This window comes from Vespa crabro, chromosome 13 (assembly GCF_910589235.1).
Source record: "Vespa crabro chromosome 13, iyVesCrab1.2, whole genome shotgun sequence".
In the NCBI taxonomy this organism is placed as follows: Eukaryota; Metazoa; Arthropoda; class Insecta; order Hymenoptera; family Vespidae; genus Vespa; species Vespa crabro.
Genome location: NC_060967.1, coordinates 5,632,877 through 5,641,460, shown reverse-complemented (window position 1 = coordinate 5,641,460; position 8,584 = coordinate 5,632,877). Strand labels below are relative to the sequence as shown.

Genomic DNA, 8,584 nt, shown 5'->3' with positions numbered 1-8,584 from the left:
AAGGAACGTTAAATAAGCGTATCCATCGATTTGTTTTGAAAAATCTATAAAACTCTACTTTTTATCCATTTGTTAATTAAGGCGTTCAACGAGAACTTTGTTATACATCACTATATCGTTTTTTTATTTGACATTATCGATCGGAACAATGAAAATATCGTTTTTGTCGATTATTTGTTAATAACAATTGTTATTGCAAATTAATAAATTTTTAACAATAAAAGCGTGTTGTATCGACGAAGGAACGTTAAATAAAGCGTATCCATCGATTTGTTTTGAAAAAATCTATAAAACTCTACTTTTTATCCATTTGTTAATTAAGGCGTAAAATGGGAACTTTGTTATACATCACTATATCGTTTTTTTATTTGACATTGTCGATCGGAAGAATGAAAATATCGTTTTTGTCGATTATTTGTTAATAACAATTGTTATTGCAAATTAATAAATTTTTAACAATAAAAGCATGTTGTATCGACGAAGGAACGTTAAATAAAGCGTATCCATCGATTTGTTTTGAAAAATCTATAAAACTACACTTTTTATCCATTTGTTAATTAAGGATGTTAAAAATGACAATGTTATAACATAGGATTACTTAATTAGATACGTATTAATTATTTGGTTTATTAAAAAAATCGATTTCAAAAACAAATGTTTTTTTGCCAATAATATATTTTTAATTTGCAATATTATTTATAATTTTTATTTTTTTTTATGTTACTTTTGTTAATAATAATGTGTTTAAACGTGAGGAAACGTTTAGTAATGTATAGGAGCTCAATAAACAAAGTTTTTAAAAATTGGTCTTTTCGTTTGGCACTTTATTCCCATAAGACTCCATGTATTTCACCGTGTGTCGCCGACCACTCGGCCGCATAATCGGTATATATAAGGGAACGTATGTTTCGGCTTGCACGAAAAGACCAAAATTGGCGAATCGTTCGAAATGCTCGATTCGACCAAAATGCACGATTCGCCCAAAGTGCATGATTATTTCGAAACGCATGATTCGCCCAAAATGCACGTTTCGACCAAAATGTACGATTCGACCAAAACGCACGATTCGTACATAATGTACGATTCGAGACTAAGTTTCGAAAATGTTATACGAATGAACGAACGATTGATTCTCCTGTCGTTAAGAGTACATTTCTTTTTCTAAGTACTAAGAGAATTATTCGTAAGTATTATAACGAATATGAAACTTATACGAATGGGTCACTTAGAAAAAATTACGAAATGTCTTCTTATTGTAAACCTATACGAATGGGAGAAATAGTCGAAAGTCTCACCGAGCTGGGGCGGTGAAACTTTTTCCAATGCCAAAGTTTATTGGAAACTTATACGATTAACACGACGCTCTACTTAGTCTATGTTTTTTGGCGGGAATCGATTGGTCGATTCGTTCGGCACTATATTCCCATAAGACTCCATGTATTTCACCGCGTGTCGCCGACCACTCGGCCGCATAATCGGTATATATAAGGGAGCATATAGGTCGGCTTGCACGATTCGCCCAAAATGCACGTTTCGACCAAAAAGCACGATTCGTACAAAATGTACGATTCGAGACTAAGTTTCGAAAATGTTATACGAATGAACGAACGAGATTGATTCTTCTTTCGTTAAGAGTACATTTCTTTTTCTAAGTACTAAGAGAATTATTCGTAAGTATTATAACGAATATGAAACTTATACGAATGGGTCACTTAGAAAAAAATTACGAAATGTCTTCTTATTGTAAACCTATACGAATGGGAGAAATAGTCGAAAGTCTCACCGAGCTGTGGCGGTGAAACTTTTTCCAATGTCAAAGTTTATTGGAAACTTATACGATTAACACGACGCTCTACTTAGTCTATGTTTTTTGACGGGAATCGATTGGTCGATTCGTTCGGCACTATATTCCCATAAGACTCCATGTATTTCACCGCGTGTCGCCGACCACTCGGCCGCATAATCGGTATATATAAGGGAGCATATAGGTCGGCTTGCACGATTCGCCCAAAATGCACGTTTCGACCAAAAAGCACGATTCGTACAAAATGTACGATTCGAGACTAAGTTTCGAAAATGTTATACGAATGAACGAACGAGATTGATTCTCCTGTCGTTAAGAGTACATTTCTTTTTCCAAGTACTAAGAGAATTATTCGTAAGTATTATAACGAATATGAAACTTATACGAATGGGTCACTTAGAAAAAATTACGAAATGTCTTCTTATTGTAAACCTATACGAATGGGAGAAATAGTCGAAAGTCTCACCGAGCTGGGGCGGTGAAACTTTTTCCAATGCCAAAGTTTATTGGAAACTTATACGATTAACACGACGCTCTACTTAGTCTATGTTTTTTGGCGGGAATCGATTGGTCGATTCGTTCGGCACTATATTCCCATAAGACTCCATGTATTTCACCGCGTGTCGCCGACCACTCGGCCGCATAATCGGTATATATAAGGGAGCATATAGGTCGGCTTGCACGATTCGCCCAAAATGCACGTTTCGACCAAAAAGCACGATTCGTACAAAATGTACGATTCGAGACTAAGTTTCGAAAATGTTATACGAATGAACGAACGAGATTGATTCTTCTTTCGTTAAGAGTACATTTCTTTTTCTAAGTACTAAGAGAATTATTCGTAAGTATTATAACGAATATGAAACTTATACGAATGGGTCACTTAGAAAAAAATTACGAAATGTCTTCTTATTGTAAACCTATACGAATGGGAGAAATAGTCGAAAGTCTCACCGAGCTGTGGCGGTGAAACTTTTTCCAATGTCAAAGTTTATTGGAAACTTATACGATTAACACGACGCTCTACTTAGTCTATGTTTTTTGACGGGAATCGATTGGTCGATTCGTTCGGCACTATATTCCCATAAGACTCCATGTATTTCACCGCGTGTCGCCGACCACTCGGCCGCATAATCGGTATATATAAGGGAGCATATAGGTCGGCTTGCACGATTCGCCCAAAATGCACGTTTCGACCAAAAAGCACGATTCGTACAAAATGTACGATTCGAGACTAAGTTTCGAAAATGTTATACGAATGAACGAACGAGATTGATTCTCCTGTCGTTAAGAGTACATTTCTTTTTCCAAGTACTAAGAGAATTATTCGTAAGTATTATAACGAATATGAAACTTATACGAATGGGTCACTTAGAAAAAATTACGAAATGTCTTCTTATTGTAAACCTATACGAATGGGAGAAATAGTCGAAAGTCTCACCGAGCTGGGGCGGTGAAACTTTTTCCAATGTCAAAGTTTATTGGAAACTTATACGATTAACACGACGCTCTACTTAGTCTATGTTTTTTGACGGGAATCGATTGGTCGATTCGTTCGGCACTATATTCCCATAAGACTCCATGTATTTCACCGCGTGTCGCCGACCACTCGGCCGCATAATCGGTATATATAAGGGAGCATATAGGTCGGCTTGCACGATTCGCCCAAAATGCACGTTTCGACCAAAAAGCACGATTCGTACAAAATGTACGATTCGAGACTAAGTTTCGAAAATGTTATACGAATGAACGAACGAGATTGATTCTTCTTTCGTTAAGAGTACATTTCTTTTTCTAAGTACTAAGAGAATTATTCGTAAGTATTATAACGAATATGAAACTTATACGAATGGGTCACTTAGAAAAAAATTATGAAATGTCTTCTTATTGTAAACCTATACGAATGGGTAGAATTAGTCTAACTGTAGCGGTGAATCGTACAAGAGACTAAGTTCTGTCTTTTTTTTTTTTTGCAATAATTTATTTACCGTCGCCGTTCACTCGGCAGAACTGAACTGGTATACTTTTTTTTTAATTTATAATTGGAAACTAATACGTTTGATGCTCCAGAGACTAAGTTTTTTGGCGGGAACCGGTTGGACTTTTTATCGACCAGCCCGTTCCCATAAGACTCCATGTATTTCACCGTGTGTCGCCGACCACTCGGCCGCATAATCGGTATCTTTAAGAGTATGCACGTTTCGGCTTGCTCGAAACGTGCTTTGAAAAAGAATATATTACACATCCACACAGCATTACCACGGGTCGGTGTCTCAGACCGAATGGCCCTTATGTGGTACGCGCTTCGGCGTTGGTTAGTTCGTTGGTTTGTCTGTCATAAAAGAAGTGTGCAGAAAATCACGGCTACTTACTGAGCATCAACTCTCCAAAATCCGAGCGACAAAAATAATATTTTTGTATAATTTTAGCGGAGACGAGAGAAAATCTTTCTGTAGTCTCTGCGCTGAAAAGAGCCATCAGATCCGAACTCCGCATACCGAATCGTTTGAACCGCTGAAGGCAAACTTTTCGGGGGTGTATAAACTCACTTTACGCAGTTTACGCCACAATTGTCCGTCTTCAGCATAAAATCCCGACGTTCCAATAATAATTCAGTCAAACGTCCGGGATGAGAATTGAGGCCATATAATATATATATAATAAAAAGGAGCCCAATCTCTATTAATACATGTAAAACATGTAAAAGCGATAGTATCGTCGTCCGGCATACGTGTCGGCGACAAAATGTGAAAGAGAGAGTCGGCGAAAGTCGTCTACTCTTCTTTCAAAAGGAGAGCTTCTTGAGCTCCCTGGTTGATCCTGCCAGTAGTCATATGCTTGTCTCAAAGATTAAGCCATGCATGTCTCAGTGCATGCCGAGCTAAGGTGAAACCGCGAATGGCTCATTAAATCAGTTATGGTTTCTTAGATCGTACCCACATTTACTTGGATAACTGTGGTAATTCTAGAGCTAATACATGCAAACCAGAGTTCCGACCAGAGATGGGAGGAACGCTTTTATTAGATCAAAACCAATCGGTGGCGTATGTTTTACATTCGTCCACCGTTTACTTTGATGACTCTGAATAACTTTGAGCTGATCGCACGGTCTTAGCACCGGCGACAAGTCTTTCAAATGTCTGCCTTATCAACTGTCGATGGTAGGTTCTGCGCCTACCATGGTTGTAACGGGTAACGGGGAATCAGGGTTCGATTCCGGAGAGGGAGCCTGAGAAACGGCTACCACATCCAAGGAAGGCAGCAGGCGCGCAAATTACCCACTCCCGGCACGGGGAGGTAGTGACGAAAAATAACGATACGGGACTCATCCGAGGCCCCGTAATCGGAATGAGTACACTTTAAATCCTTTAACGAGGATCCATTGGAGGGCAAGTCTGGTGCCAGCAGCCGCGGTAATTCCAGCTCCAATAGCGTATATTAAAGTTGTTGCGGTTAAAAAGCTCGTAGTTGAATCTGTGTTTCACACTGTCGGTTCACCGCTCGCGGTGTTTACTGGCATGATGTGGGACGTCCTACCGGTGGGCTTAGCTCTTCGGGGCGGTCCAACTAATATCCCATCGCGGTGCTCTTCACTGAGTGTCGAGATGGGCCGGTACGTTTACTTTGAACAAATTAGAGTGCTTAAAGCAGGCTAGCCTCGCCTGAATACTGTGTGCATGGAATAATGGAATAGGACCTCGGTTCTATTTTGTTGGTTTTCGGAACCCCGAGGTAATGATTAATAGGGACAGATGGGGGCATTCGTATTGCGACGTTAGAGGTGAAATTCTTGGATCGTCGCAAGACGGACAGAAGCGAAAGCATTTGCCAAAAATGTTTTCATTAATCAAGAACGAAAGTTAGAGGTTCGAAGGCGATCAGATACCGCCCTAGTTCTAACCATAAACGATGCCAGCTAGCGATCCGCCGAAGTTCCTCCGATGACTCGGCGGGCAGCTTCCGGGAAACCAAAGCTTTTGGGTTCCGGGGGAAGTATGGTTGCAAAGCTGAAACTTAAAGGAATTGACGGAAGGGCACCACCAGGAGTGGAGCCTGCGGCTTAATTTGACTCAACACGGGAAACCTCACCAGGCCCGGACACCGGAAGGATTGACAGATTGATAGCTCTTTCTTGATTCGGTGGGTGGTGGTGCATGGCCGTTCTTAGTTGGTGGAGCGATTTGTCTGGTTAATTCCGATAACGAACGAGACTCTAGCCTGCTAAATAGGCGTACATTCTGGTATCTCGAAGGCCCTCGACTTCGGTCGAGCGGTTTTTACTACCAACGTACCAACAAATCTTCTTAGAGGGACAGGCGGCTTTTAGCCGCACGAGATTGAGCAATAACAGGTCTGTGATGCCCTTAGATGTTCTGGGCCGCACGCGCGCTACACTGAAGGAATCAACGTGTTTTCCCTGGCCGAAAGGCCCGGGTAACCCGCTGAACCTCCTTCGTGCTAGGGATTGGGGCTTGCAATTATTCCCCATGAACGAGGAATTCCCAGTAAGCGCGAGTCATAAGCTCGCGTTGATTACGTCCCTGCCCTTTGTACACACCGCCCGTCGCTACTACCGATTGAATGATTTAGTGAGGTCTTCGGACTGGTGCGCGGCAGTGTCTCGGCACTGCCGATGTTGCCGGGAAGATGACCAAACTTGATCATTTAGAGGAAGTAAAAGTCGTAACAAGGTTTCCGTAGGTGAACCTGCGGAAGGATCATTAACGTATAAAAAAGTTGCTCAAAGAAGCAACGAGAGTGCGCACATATATAATATGTGTGAAACAAACAAACAAACAAACAAACAATGTACGATAAAAGGGGTGACGGTGCTTCATAGAGCCGGAGCATCGTCGAGCGACGCACATATCCTTAGGGTCGAGGCGTTCGTTAAACTGATTCGTTAAACGGATACATGGCCGCGGACCGTGTTCCTCCGACTCGTACCTCCAACAGCGCTGCGCGATTATCGTGCTCGTTGGCGCCCGATCGGTGCCGCGAGTCGACTCGCGCGTTAAGGCGTTCGCGGTTGTGGAGATCGGAGAACCAATACGTGGTCAGCCTTCCGGCGAATCGGCGAAGAGCGTCGGGTAAGTCCCTGGTCGTCGCTAGCCCCGAATACGGGCTCTTCGAACATAAGCGAGAGGCACTCTTCGAATTGTGTCCAATAATATATGTCCGGCGTATCCGGCGGAGAGAGACTGGATACGCGTATCGGGTCATAGGACTATCACCGGTAGAGAAACGGTGTGGGACGTGGCATCGAACATGAAAGACGACACAGAGGAAAAAAGGGGTTGCCCGTGGAGCCCCAGATAGAGAATCTGTGTCTGATACTGTCGTCGTCCCCATCGTCGTCTATCGTGTGTGTATGACCGTGGACCGAGTGCGCTTTTCTCGCTCGGAGTCGTCGCAATTATATTAAACCGGTGCAACCTAAGCCTGGCGAATCACGACGTGTGCGAACGCACAGCGCGTGTCCGGCAGCGTACTTTTCGACCAGGTGAAAGACGTGTATATTCGTGTAGCGTGCACGTTGACGCCGACACGTCGATGGTTTATTGTTTTATTTTTTGTTAATTAATTCAAAGACACTTACGCCCGGTTCGAACGCAAACTTCTCTCGACTTTCAAAGTCGACGATTCCTCCTTGCCGTAACTCTCGATGGACGGGGGCGATGCGCCCGATCGTCGTAGCGGTGGCGGTCCGCGTCGGTGCTTTTGCTCCGCGCGACTAAGCTTGGTTATCGCCGAGTTTATCAGACATGGAAAAATTATGTACGCATTAACACGTACAAATATATACGATTACCCTGAACGGTGGATCACTTGGCTCGTGGGTCGATGAAGAACGCAGCTAATTGCGCGTCAACTTGTGAACTGCAGGACACATGAACATCGACATTTCGAACGCACATTGCGGTCCACGGATACAATTCCCGGACCACGCCTGGCTGAGGGTCGTTTAAATACAAGATACTGCTTGCGCTCGCAGACTTTGTTGTCTGCGACGTAGAGCGAATATTGGGTTGCTCGTTGACAAGAGACGGAGGGAAACTCCGTTGGGTCGTCGACGTCACCTTAAACGAATGGTAGAAAATACGGAAAGAGAGAGAGAGAAAAAAATTTCTCGAACTGTATGAGCAGAACGAAAGAGAAGAGAGGTGTGTAAAATGACGCACAACTCTGCCGTTGGTCTTCGAACATTGAAGAGGGAGAGATTCGGTCGAAAAGGGCGCCTGGACAGCAAAGAGTCGCTACGTTGAACATATATATTTTCGAACATATAAAAAGAAAGCGATCTCAAAGTCATCCGAGCCCTTACGGTGTAATAAAGTAAAATATTATTACACGTTCGAACATACATTATATCCGGATCTCTCGCTCGCGGTCGCCGCCTCCTTCGAAAAGGATTCGTGCACCCGGTGGTTCGTTTTGTCCACGAAGTGTGCCTCCTTTCCCCCGGATTCGAACTTAATATTATATCCTGGGTGGAGAGAGAGACTTTCGGACGAACGTCTACCGTTGCGTGACACGATTCGAACAAAAATTATGTGAGGTTCGTGCGACGAGGTGTGCCGAGCAATCGAATTAAAACATTGGCTCTTTCGCGACGACATCGCGTCGTCGGTTATGTGCCTTTGCGCTCGAGCACTCCTATGGCCGTGGCATCGAATTTTGAATTGTTTTTTTATAGAGTTTGTTGCGTCCTCGAACGGAGGCATTTTTTTTGCCTTACACGACCTTTCTTCGTTCGAATTTTTTTTTCGTTCCGCACAT

At 42.9% G+C, this 8,584-nt stretch overlaps 2 non-coding genes across 2 annotated transcripts; both read left to right on the top strand.

Annotated features, from left to right (window-relative positions):
- The first annotated feature begins 4,611 nt into the window (after positions 1-4,611).
- On the top strand, positions 4,612-6,528 carry LOC124428908. The gene has a single exon (XR_006943330.1). It is a non-coding gene; the product is annotated as a small subunit ribosomal RNA (ribosomal RNA).
- A 1,085-nt stretch (positions 6,529-7,613) lies between these two features.
- On the top strand, positions 7,614-7,768 carry LOC124428900. Its single transcript, XR_006943323.1, has one exon. It is a non-coding gene; the product is annotated as a 5.8S ribosomal RNA (ribosomal RNA).
- The last annotated feature ends 816 nt before the right edge of the window (positions 7,769-8,584 follow it).